We start from the raw sequence: 12,093 nt of genomic DNA on the forward strand, positions 1-12,093 counted from the left end.
GGTGTTTGGAAAGGAACATACCAAAGGTAGCGTTGTACTCTATTATTGGTCTGATGAGGGAAGAGTACAGTGGAGTTATAACCTTTTTTTTTCTGGAGGCAATGCCCTTACTTATCAGATGAGCAATATAAAATGCTCTTCTCACCACTGTGGAGGCATGTGTTAGTCTACCTTCTAAACAAATGCTCTCCTCAGAAGAATTAAATGAACAAATGGTAGCTGTCCCAGTTTTAAATTGGTCACATTACTAACCAGACTACATCAAGCCTACTGAAGTACAAATTATGTCACTACTTAGGCTTCTAAAGATTGGGGGAGGAATTGGAATAGCAAATTCAGAGTGAGGAAGATGCCATATCTTTAGATACTAGTATCCCTTCTAGCGGTTACCAAACCAACACAGGGCCCCCTGAATCACAGAAAAGTTAGGATATTCTTTAACAACTTGAATAATACAAGTTTATGGAATGTGAGGTACAGGACTACCACTACAGTCTTGACTTGTCTACTTGATAAAATAATACTCCTTTAGATTTTGTATTCCAAGATGTTTTCGTATGACCCAAAATAGCTTAGCTTTGGAAATCATTCTATCAAAGACTAAAATAAACCATCAGTAAGTCACTTAGATAATGACTAAGAGGTGAAATGGAACTACCAAAGTACATAATGTTGCAAAGAACTGTTCTAGAATCTGTGAAAACTGCTACATAATATGAGAGAGTGTCTAGAAAAGCAAAAATGGTCGCAGAATATGTGAAAATTGGTATACAATATGACAAAGAGTCAAAAGAAGCAGAACAGATCCAGAATCTGTGAAAGCTGGTGCATGATACACTACTGTATATCAAAATAATTAAGCAATAACCCATGCCTGGGTGTGGGTAATGCTGGATTTACCCACGGTTGGTGTGGTTTGGTTACGAAGGCAAAGCCCGAGTGGCCAAACAAAGACAACTGTGGGTAAATCCAGCATTACCCACACCCAGAAGTGGGTTATTGCTATTATACAATGACATTATTTAAGAAAAAAAATACTTACTTTTCTTAAATAACGGTATTGTATAATGCCTCCTTGCTGCCCTTCCGCAGCTGTCCAGTATTCTGCAGCAGTTCTAATGTACTGCGCATGTGTATGGTTATGCAGTACATCAGAGCTCTGTGTGGCAGCAACGGAGAAAGGAAGATCTACGTTGTTTTTTAAAAGGTGTCTCGCTATGTTAAAAGAGTTTAACATAGTGAGATATCTTAAAAAAAAAGCAACGGAGATCTTCCTTTCTCCATTGCTTTTTTTAAAGCTGTCTCGCTATGTTAAACGAGTTACAACTGACCAATCAGCATGCACGTTTTGGAATATTAATGGGGGGTCACGGTATAATAACACATTTTAATGAATAGAACTGTGTAACATTTATATTTCATTTGTACTACAAATCCAATTTACAAAAATTTCTTAAAACAAAATGAAACATTTCAAAAAGATATAGAGGAGTTTCTTTACTTAGACAGTGGCCGTGGCAATAAATAACTACACTGAATATAAAATGTCACACAGGAAATATTAAATTCTATATTAAAAAATCAAATAGACCTTGGTAAGCCAGAAATTTCACTGTGTATTACCATAAACTTAATTTGAAAGAGACTTTAATATGCAAATGATCTCTTCAGAACATGCAATTATTTCATCTACAAGGCTCTTAAAAGCTCCAGACTTTTTACATGTTACAAATATTTATTAAGACATTTGCCTTGATAAAACAGAAACTCTCCAGGCTACAAACATGACATCTGTCAGCCGTTTTTATCGAGTTGTCAGTTGGCCATAAATGAATAGTTTGGCTGTTACCTGAAAAACATTCAGCTTTAAACACATCCTTGTGTCCATAAAATTAGGGAGGCTGCAAAATGTACCAATAATGAGCAAAACATCACTAAAAATGTCACACAGAAAAACTTCATATGCAGTCATATTCAAAAAGACTCTGGTAAACCAGAGACTTCACTGTGCAATACACAGTGTAATACTCCTGCTTTGAAGGAGGTCCATGGGAAATATGCAAATTATTTCTAGATTAAATTACAGTTTATTTAACTGTCTCTTTCTTTAACTTCAGCTATGGTGGTTCTGCATAGGTTAAGAAGGCAGCCTTTAATTGCACTTTTGATGTGTTAAAAAAATGTGTACGTTTCCAATATCTTGCAAGGTATTGCTAGAAATTATCAATTTTTGTTTGTCATCTACAACTTGGGACAAATTCTAATGTGTACCACCACATAGGTTTATCCCTTTTCTAGTTCTTGGGCAGTATACAAGAATTTTATGTGTCAGTGGGGGAGCACTACAGAATCCTGAAAGCCCAAAATCCTGAAGACCAAAATCCTGAGACCAAAATCTCGAAAGTTCAAAATACTGAAAACTTAAAATACTGAAAACACACAGGATACCAAACACTTACTATATGCCAGCACAAATACATACAGAAACAAATAAAACACAAATCATATTAATCTTCTCCAAGTATAAACGGGGGGGCAAGCCACCCTGCACCTCCACCACACCCCATGCTACTTAACTATATCAACTCCGAGGATTGCACTTAGTCTAGTGAAGTGCAATCTTGGAGTTGATATATTTAAGTAGCAGAGGGTGTGGGGGGCTTGCCACCTGTTTATACTTGGAGAGGATTAATATGGTTTGTGTTTTATTTGTTTCTGTATGTACTTGTGCTGGAATATAGTAAGTGTTGGTATCCTGTGTGTTTTCAGTATTTTGAACTTTCGAGATTTTGGTCTCAGGGTTTTGGTCTTTAGAATTTTGGGTTTTCAGAATTCTGTAGCGCTCCCGTCAGTGGAGGGTTCATCATTTTTCTGACGTCAGTAGGTCATAAATCAGATGATCTGTTGTTAGTTTGCTGTAAGCCTTTCCAAATGAAGCTATCACAGAGGTAAACATAAAAAGTAAGTCTGTCAGTCTAACTCCCACAAACCAAAGAAAAGGCCTTGGGCCTCCCTAGATATCAGAAATGTGCTTTGAGCCTCTCCATGCAAAAAGCATATGTTTTACTGTACAAAAGAAGACTGACTCCATCCCTGACTCAAGCATCTGCACACAAAGACACACACACACACACACACACACACACACACACACACACACACACACACACACACACACACACACAAATCACCCAATGGTACACACTTGAAATTATGTAGATTAGGATTAGTAACATTCTATCTTTTACTATTGATTTCCAATCAAATATTCATATTCTCTATTATCTCTCTGTATTCCACATAAAGACAATACTAAATAGTTAGCATTGTAAGCACATAACATTTTTAGATTTGCATGAACTTTCAGAGAAATAGGCCTGAGTCTCTCCAAGGTAATATGGTGAAAGAAACACTGTTCTGGGAATAACGTTTAACATATTTCTTCAGTGGATCTGTAAAGATGCAAAACAAATAAACTCAAGCTTTCAGTGTGCATATACCCTTCACTGTGTGCTACCAATTTTGATTGATGTATTCCATTAACAAAACTATGCTTATAACAAAAAGCACATGCAGTTTGGAAATTGTAATCCATTTCATACTATTTTAGATCCCTGTATTGGTTCGAGAAAAAAGTATTACTTGGTCCACTAAAAGATATCACATATTTTGTTCAGATAATTTATTAAGGAGTCATATAGGGTAATATGACTAGTTTTGACATTATCAGTGCAGGGATTATATCTGTGAGACAGGCAGTGGCTTGATACAGTATAAAGATGCCAGCAGCCAAATAGATAGAAAGTTGCTGCTAGACAAACAGTGACTTATGGAAACTGATTCAGATATGGAATCTATTGTAAACTATGCAGGTTAGTGTGATGTAGGTAGCAGAATGATTAGTGGTAAGGGCACTATTTTACAGCTCATGAGTTCAGGGTTTAATCCTTACCCTTAGTCACTGTCATTGTCAAGTTTTACATGTTCTCTCTCTGCCTCCATGCACTTTCTCCAGGTTCTCCTGATCATCTCACGTCTCTGAAACATGCTGCATAAAAGGCAACACTAAACTGTCCACTTCTGTAGTTACTCTTGCCCCTATGGCCCAGCCCATAGTTGAAAAAGGTCCTAGAAGGACCAGTTCACTTACCCAGTTTACAAATGAATTCAAAATATGTTTGAAATTCATTTTGCACTAACATTACTAATTGTCAATATTTGAAAGAAAGCTTTAAATAAACATAAACCTAGCTGTCTGCAATGGACCAAATATTATAATTAATCAGTTAATTTTTGCCATCCTTACGAAATCCATAAAAGTAGCATTATAAGGTATGCAAAGTAATCTGAGAGTCTACAATGTAGACAGAATAGATGACTTGTTATAGAGAGTGAAAAAAACAAAAAGGTTAACTGTACTTAGCAAAACTAAAAACATTTCATAATTCATAACCAACCTCTGTTAAAATTAAAATACAGGACAGGGAATATAATTTAAGGTTTTGCTTTGTGTGATGATTACAATTATGTTCTTTTGCTTTTTTAACATTCCCTGCTTGTATAATAAGTTACTACTCATAACCTCACAAGCATCCTTCACCTGTGCAGTAATATGAACATGCATTTTGAGAAAAGCAGCATATTTATAATACAGTATTTCCTTTACAAAATGGTCCTTTATGATTATATAACTACCCACCTATTCATTAACTAATACCACTTGCTTTCATTTAAATATACATATTAAAAATCATCATCCTCAATGTTATAGTTCTGAGGTAAAATCCTAGAGTCACATACTCAAACTGCATAGCACACTCTGGCCTATTGAGTGTTAGTAAGCAAGTCAGTAAATTTGTTGTGGTGAGGTTTATTGTCATATCAGAAGGAAAATGTCAAACTGTTTGAAAACAACATTAACTTTGCCCATCATTATGTAATATTGCATCAAAGAGAGCTTTATTTTCTGTTGAAATACTTAGGCAAAGTAAACTTTTTGGTAGTTTTATCCCAAAAGTACCACCAAGATGCAAATGTTTATATGGTCTCACTAAAACCTCACACATCAAAGGTATAAATAAAACTGTGGCTGGGAATCATAGACAGGTAGTGAACTGTGCAGAGCAAATTATCATGATTACTAGCAAAGCCCAGGATGTGGATGGTTGTATGACACAATGGAGCTGTACAATGGTAAAGATAGGGTGGTACAGTGCATGTTGTGTAATGGCTTGCAAATGAAGAATGCTGTGCAAATGAGCCACACAGATTATGCAAATGAAGGACCTGAAAATGGCAGACTGATTCAGAAACATCAAAAAAGGGCAAATTGCACTGTGGCATGCCCGTTTTAAACACAATGATTTGTGGTGTATAACAAGAGTGATGTTAGGGATAACGGCAACAGTAGTGTAGCAGCAGGTGTTCGGAACTGCTGTCACAACCAGTGTCTAAAATGAAGCGGGTCATAGCCCTTCATGCCTATGGATGAGATACAGACAGCACCTGACTTACCACTAGCTCACTGACCAACACAGTCTGCACCTTTTCCATGTCAAAAGGAAAGCTGTTAAGTCAAACATTGTCACCCACAATCAGAATCAAGGAGGATGTGTGATTCTCTTATTCCTGAGGATACAAAGGTATGTGTAACCTTTCCATTCTATATACAGGACCTTCCAACAACCTATGGAGGGGTGCATATTAGAGACATCCCAAGCATCAGCCATATGAAACTTAAAACAGTTCTTCAAAATAATGCTTCAGCATATAGAAGAATGATATCTGGTTCCATAGCACGGCAGAGGGCATCACCAATACCATGTGGGCCTTTTATGTTGTAGTGCTCACTGAGGTCATGAGGGCCATAAACTTTACATATGTTGCTATCAAAGCCCCATTTAGTCCATTGAGCCTGTGATATCAACAAGAAGGACATCCACTGCCTGAACTGCCAGGTAGACTGTAATGTCCAGCTATTATTTATTACATGTCCATCTCCCACCTGGGCAGTGCATATGATTCACACATTTGACAAACATTTTATCTATATCAAAGGTTCTTATGAACTAATGTCTCCCAGAGTCATGTGGTTGATAGGTGCACAAACATGCTACATACACAGGTATCATGCATACAGGGAAAAAGCAAGTTATAATGCATTGTGTGCTGTGTGTTTCAACTGATAACAGATATGCTCTAGAACTCCAGTTGGTGACGACAATATGCAACCTACAGATCATGCAGAAAATGTCATATAACAGAGCCCAATTAAAAACCTAAAACATTATAGAATGTGCAGTAGGACCCGAAAGGGTATACTTTTCAATGTTGACACTCAAGAGGGGAATGGCAATTCATTCCAGATATATGCAACATAATAGCTGTCATGTGTGCCATGCTACACAACATTGCATCATGCAAACAACTGCAGCAGCAGGTGAACATCATAACGGGGCCTTCTATACCTGTTGTAGCAACAGATAAAGGGCAGGTTAAAGAGTCAGGGGAGGAACATACAGCAACAGCAGTACCATAGTGAATGCAGGGAGAGGCACAATAAATGGCAGCAGAGGTAAAGAGGTGGCACCTGGTCCACAACTTGTGGCCATGACGCAGACAACAAAGTATAAAATGATACATGTGATGTCACAGTTGGGTAATGTACTGTAGTGCATGTCAGGGATTAATGTGGTCCACAATAGGGAAGGGATAGAAATAAGGGATGGTGCACATGCACTCTGATGGGTTGCACCATGTGATGATCCCGATGACTGCCAATTCCAACAACCTTTTCAACATAGACTACTGTGGTCTCAGATTGTACCTCCACAGGTAGAAATCATGCTATCTCAACAACTGGCTGTGTAGACACTAACTGAAGCCTAGTCACATGGGTCACAGTCTCTGTTCCAGGCATTCTGTGGTTTCTTATGTGCTCGATTTGAAACCCCCATCGCAGGCACAGTGAACAGTGTTGAGCTACTGTTATTGTCTCTCAGTTACATATACACCATGACATCTGCCTCACTATCACAGAAATCCACATCAGGGTTTGTTGAAGTCAATGAATTAATTTACCAGGCAGGATTCCATCTTTAACTCTGTAACATTCCTTGCCAACTGAAATTTATCTATTTTCATGTCATATTGTTGTATATTCCACTGCAAACACTGGTACTGCTCCTTTAATAATAATAATAATAATAATAATAATAATAAAAGTAATACCCATTTGTTAGCCAGAAAGACCCACTGGATGAACAATCCCTTTTCAGGGACAACCTGGGAGCAATGTCTGGTTAAGTGAATTGCTCAAGGTCACACAGTAGGCAAATGATGGCTGAGGGAATCAAACACTGTACCACAGGGACTACAGCTCACAGCCTTACCTTCTGCCGCAACCACCAAGCCATGTTGTTCCTTTATGCCATGCTAATAAGAGACACAACATGGCAGTTATACTAGTGAAGACAATTAGCACCATTGTCTCTGAATGCCTGCTAGTGTGCAATGTGCTTGCTATCCATACATGGTGCCTTATACATGTCATGGCAAACATGAGGCATGTGGTCTGTATATTTATTGCATATGGCATGTGCACTCGTGTAGTCCCAGAGTGCAGTGCTATGGTCATGTCACAATGTCACAGTGCAGTGTTACCACCATATTCTGGTGCCACAGTGCAAAGCTAAGTGGAGTGACATGCAGTTCAGAAACATGCATCTGTGCACACTGGTAAATTATTTTGCTCCTCGAGTGGACCTGATTGAGTGGACATAGCTACTTCTGAAGTGGGGAATGCAGGGCTCCAGTACTACATGCCAGTGTAAGCAGGCTTTTCCTTTTCTTCCTGTACAGGAATTTTAGGAAACACCTGCAGGGTCAGTTTGATCATTCATTGTATAAGGTAGATGACTCGTCCCTGTCTGGAATGATTAATATACCACTTGCATCACATATTCTCGAAATCTGTGTGGGCAGTGGTGCCATCATGAAAGGATTCACCAGTGATAGGCAAAGGGTCAGGAAAGGGGCAAGAGATATACTATGACTGTGTTCTACTATCTTTACTTAAGACTACATACTTTACTTGCCAGCAGTACAGGTGTAGCAGCTGAATATGGCTTGATGCTGCAGAACACAGCAGATTGCATCTCCCAGCAGAGATGAATGGATGACACTGTGCCAGTCCACTGTATGTGTGATTATTTTTACCATATGTCTGTGGGATATTTGTCCTATTGTATTTTTCTTCTGCACATCCACTTGAGGAGAAGGTGAGAGGAAAGTCTGTGCCAGCCGCTCTCTCTGGTGCTTTTCAATAGTAACTGTCAGGTCTACACCTCAGCAGGAGGATGATGGTTCACCTGTAGAGGTGACCTGCAAAGGTCACTGGTGCCCTCCATGTCCACTTCATATGAAGAGTAGCAAGGACTCCTTTCCTTAGAGTGGACCAGAGGAATCTGTGATGGTCTTCCAGCATTAGCTGCAAAGACTGGTAGCTGCTGAGGTACAATGTCAAACTGATGCCTGCCTTGACAATGAGGAGCTTGTTCAGGTATAGGTGGTAGGGTCATATGACTGTCAGTCTCTACCTAATGAGCCACCACGGGTGCAACCAGGTCATAACATCAGCCATCCAGGTGAGTGATGCCCCTCTGGGGCAACATGGCATCCAACCATATCAGGACCCCAACTTATCCCAGTTCTATTGTTTTTCCCTTATGTATCCTCCCCTCATTCCTTGATCACTGTCCAGCCTACCCCATCATCATTATTTCTCCATTGTCTGCATGTATGCATCTATCCCCTGCTCTCCTCATATTTTTGTGCATACCAACCCAGTCTGGCTGAATTACCCTTCTACATACCTCTGAATTATCTAGATTTTTGCCTCATTTTTGGTTTGTTCCTCATAAAATGTGTGATTTTCTGGCAAGTCACTTCAGGTTAAGTTACTAAATAATGATATATATTTGACTTTCAGACTTCATATTTTTAGAAAAATACATGTTAACTCAAATCCTGTTATTCTAGCAACTTTTTTTAAGTTTATAAAAGCAATACTTAAAATCTGTTCCTATTTTGGGGCCTTTGTCCCTCCCATTATTTTGTTTTGTTCAGATTTCCTACACTAAGAGTTTGAGAGGTATGCCTTTCTATGTGACTCTCTGCTTTTTGATCTTCCATTTCCTACTTTCCTATCTCCCCATTTCATCCCCATTTTTTATGAAGTTAGTTCTTTGCAGTGTACATTCACACTGATGTGTAGATTGATGCTTTTCTTCTTGTGCTCGATGGATGCTACATGCAGGTTTGTGACAATACATTGTGTGTGTGAGCATGCATTATTTCAATGTGCCTCCATTGCTTGTCTGTGATGTTTGCCATGTTGGTCATGCATACTACTATACTCCTGCCATAAAGCTTCCTAGTTAGATTTCTCCTGTTACCATTATGCAGTGTTTTGCACAAACTACTGGTGTCAATCGATGCTGAATGTATGTCTGAGCAGCATGTGTGTCTTTGTGCAGTGACCTCAAAAATTAGTGCACAGCCTTGAGTGTGAATCATGGCTTATGTTTTCCACTGGTTCTCCTTTGTTTTAACCAGGTTTGTAACACATATCATCCAGTTAGCCAAACGCAAGTCGTTATATACTAAGCAAAATTAGTCAAAATGTGTCTCTGCAAAACTAAAAGGAGCTAGAAAATCGATACAGAAACAATACAAAGTGTGTTCGTGCCACAGATCTGTGATTGTGTATTTTAATATAAGCTTGGCAGAATCAAGTTATTTAATAGGTCACTGGAAGGTTTCCTGGGTGTGATCAGCTGACACAGTTCCTGGAAAGTCAAAAGTTTAACTTCAAAATAAGCATAATTTAAAATTGCAGTTTAATACTTTCCGAAGTAAATTTTTGTTTCAGTTATTTTCTTATTATGGGCAACCGCCTAACAAATATTTTAAAATGTATAGTTGTTATTGCAAATAATTAGTGTATATCAATGTATATAATATGTAAGTGGGAGGTTTACAGAGTGCTACACTACACATGAAAACAGCACTGCAAGCTAGCAGCTCACGTCATTTTTCTTTAACTAAGTGTACAGGATCGCTTGGGCTCCGCTTGGGTACGTTATGAAATCAGTTTTATAATGGGGAGCCCCTGTACTAATTAACAGAAACCCGAACCAGAGTTCTGTCACTGATGAGATTTCACACTGGTTTATTTCTGCTGTCACAGAGGGCTGGGAACGTTCTGCAAAGAAACTTGTGCAAACTATAACAGTTAAATAATCCAGATTATCTGCATCAGAGCAATGAAGACTTGCTAGGCAACTTGTGATGTTGTGCACTGCGTCCTTTAGACTTAAAAGATGTGTTATTATAGCCCCAAGACCTGAGCTCACTGAGCTAGACGTAAAGCACAAAATACTATTTTGCCGATGACAGCAAGCACAGACTTATAGTTCAGCTGTAACCAGTTCATCGCAGGAAAAGTGAGCATATTTATCGTAATAAACCCACCACTCTTATCTCCACCACTCGCCGGTTTCAATAGTTAACAAATTACAAGATTAAACTGGCATATATGCATTCTCATCGCCTTTTAAACCCATCATTTTGTTAAATTGTTACCTAAGCTCTATGCACGAATACTTGCACGGGTATAACCACCAAATCAGACAAATGAAAACTTCAGCAGAGGATGCTCCCTTTATTTTACGTCTAAAATGTGCTTTGTTTTCCTTCATATACAAGAAGGAATGACTTTACCAAAATGTTCGTTTACAGAACATGAAAACTCACCTTATGCGTAATTTCCTTAAATTCAGAACTCCGAACAGCTGCCGTCCTTCATAGAAAATATTTATCCTTTGTTACCTTTCTACAGAATATTATAGTGAAACACCAAAAGAGAGTGCTGTTCCTCCTGGTGAGAATACACTGCCTTCTAGTGTACCCCTTGGTGGTCCATCACTTTTCATCCGCATTGGATAGCCCTTTTATCTTTGCGCCTTATCCTTAGAAGTTGATTTCCTAGAGGAAACATTGCAGTTGTTTCAGAAGGCTGGCTAGCAACAGTAATTTAAATCTGAAGTCCCAGTGTGAGCAGTCCTGAAATGTAATCAACACTGACTTCTGGAGCTTCCTTCTCGACTCCCTGTTCCTGCATCCCTTAGAGACGTCAACAAACTGCAGCGTATGTCAGTGGTGGGGTGTAGATATGGGGACCCCAAGCCTGGGGAGGCTGAGGGAGCGCCACACGAACCATATGGCTGGATTATGTTACTCATTACTGGAGCTCCTGCCTCACGGTGTGGTCACTCCAGCAGCCGGTCTGCTGTTAGTCGGTCCCCACACGTTTTGCTAGCAAACCCAAATCAATACATTTATTATATGTAGTGGGCAGGCTCCGTGGGTATTAGGGTTGGAGTTTCAAAACCCAATGCTTTGTCATTTACTTGGAGCTAGGTAGCAGAAAGAAAAGGCAAATGCAAGTGTGTGCAATAAAACTAATCCAACAACTTTTAGGTGTAAATACAAGCGGCTTCGCTCCCACGACCCATGCCTCTAAATAAACCCAGGAAAACAAACAGGGCACACGCCAACAAGAGATGCCTCAGTGCAAAAAGGTGGTTAACCACAGTTACATGCTGATTATGTAATTAAAAGAAGAAATGCTTTACGAACGGGGTGTCGCAATTACACTCCATGATCGAGAAAAATACATAAAGTGAAAGAGTAATAGGGTATCTTATCATAACCAATTTGTTTTATATTACAGAAATCGATGATAATAAATTTGCGTCTAGATTGGAGCGACACGAGGCTAGAAATGTGAATCTTTAACATCCTTTTTAAATGGATATGGTCAGAGAAACCTGAACGTTAACCCTTTCTACTAAAATGGAGAAAAAAGTGATGGGAACATATTACAGTGGTTTACAGATTTGAAAGCTGTAACACTGCACTGCCACATAATTCTTTGTCGCATATGAATTGTTAGCTGCCCTGATGTACTCCAAGAGATACAAAGAAAGAAATAGAGAGAGAGAGAGAGAGGTTATAGGAGTGTGAAGTGTT

At 38.9% G+C, this 12,093-nt stretch overlaps 1 protein-coding gene across 1 annotated transcript in view; it reads right to left on the bottom strand.

The window, feature by feature from the left end:
* The window catches only part of DRD3 (dopamine receptor D3), a 1,635,526-nt gene extending 1,623,709 nt beyond the window's left edge, over positions 1 to 11,817 (bottom strand). Inside the window, exon 1 of the mRNA XM_044073157.1 lies at positions 10,816 to 11,817. The gene's annotated coding sequence lies outside the window, so the exon portion shown is untranslated. The remainder of the gene's footprint in view (positions 1 to 10,815) is intronic.
* Between the last annotated feature and the right edge of the window lie 276 nt (positions 11,818 to 12,093).

The sequence above is a fragment of the Protopterus annectens genome, chromosome 5.part1 (assembly GCF_019279795.1).
Source record: "Protopterus annectens isolate FY-2018-M chromosome 5.part1, PAN1.0, whole genome shotgun sequence".
Taxonomy (NCBI): Eukaryota; Metazoa; Chordata; order Ceratodontiformes; family Protopteridae; genus Protopterus; species Protopterus annectens.